Here is a 1420-nt window from a genome sequence, read left to right on the forward strand (position 1 = left end):
CGCCTCTGGCAGCGCTTTCCAGGCACTCACTATCCTTTGTGTGAAAAAAAGTGTCTCGTACATCTCTTTTAAACATTCTTCACCACCACCACCCCCAACAGTCTCCCCACACACACCGCCCACCCGCCTTCCACCCACCTCCCACCCCTGGCCCTCAGCACATTGAATCTGTGTCCTCTACTAATTGACCTATTCACCTGGAAAAAAATCCTCAACTTTCCACTCTATCCATACTATTCTCAATCTTCTTTAGGTTGTCCCCAACCCCACCACCATGTTCCAGTGAAAACAAACCCAGTCCATTCAACCTTCTTGATAGCTAAAAATCCCCATTCCAGGCAACATCCTAGTGCACCTTTTCTCTACCATCTCCAAACTATGCGGAATTATTGCTAATTAGAGAGTGCATCGCAACTACAGAAATGAAGGTTGTTGAGGAAGGTTTGTCTACATAGTCAGTATGGGTGGAAGTTAGGAACAACAAAAAACCCCACATCATTGGGGTTTTTATACAGACCCCCCAAAAGGGGTAGGGAGATCAAAAAACTCATAGGCTGGCAGATTTTGGAAAAATGTAAATGTTGCACGGTTGTTGTTATGAGTGACTTCAATTTTCCCAATATTGATTGGAACCTCCTTAGTGCAGGTGGTTTGGATGGAGCCATTTTTTCAGGTGTGTTCAGGAGGGTTTCCTTACACAATATGCAGACAGGTCAATGAAGGGAGAGGCCATTTTGGATTTCATAGTCGGCAACAAGCCAGGACAGGTGTCTGATCCCACGGTCGGAGAACACTTTGGTGACAGTGACAATAACTGCCTCACATTTACTATAGCTATGGAGAGTGAAAGGAGCAGTTACCGTGGGAAATTAGTTAAATGGGGAAAAGGAAATTATGACACTGTCAGACAGGAGTTGTGAAGTACAGATTTGGAACAATTGTTCCGCAGGAAGGGGACAACAGACATGTGGAGATTTAAGGAGCAATTGCTGCGAGTGATGCATAAATTTGCTTCTCTGAGACAGGCAAGAAAGGGTAAGATTAAGGACCCTTGGATGTCGAGAACGAGCAACTTCTAGTCAAAAGGAAGAAGGCATCTTATGTAAGGTGGAGGAAGTACAACTTTAGAGGAGTACAGGCATGCAAGAAAGGAGCTCAGAAATGAACTGAGGAGAGCCAGGATGGGGCACAATAAAGGTTTGACGGGTAGGATTCAGGAGAACCCAAAGGTATTTTACTCATGCATGAGGAATGAGAGAATGATCAGGGAGAAGGTAGGACTGGAAAGGGATAGCGTAGAGAACTTGTGCGTGGAGTATGAGCAGATAAGGGAAGCCCTAAATGAGACTTTTGCTTCGGACTTCGCTAAGGAAAGGGACTTTGTTGTGAACAAAAACTTTGAGGAGCTGGGAAATAGGCT

The sequence above is a fragment of the Chiloscyllium plagiosum genome, chromosome 37 (assembly GCF_004010195.1).
Source record: "Chiloscyllium plagiosum isolate BGI_BamShark_2017 chromosome 37, ASM401019v2, whole genome shotgun sequence".
NCBI classification, from domain to species: domain Eukaryota; kingdom Metazoa; phylum Chordata; class Chondrichthyes; order Orectolobiformes; family Hemiscylliidae; genus Chiloscyllium; species Chiloscyllium plagiosum.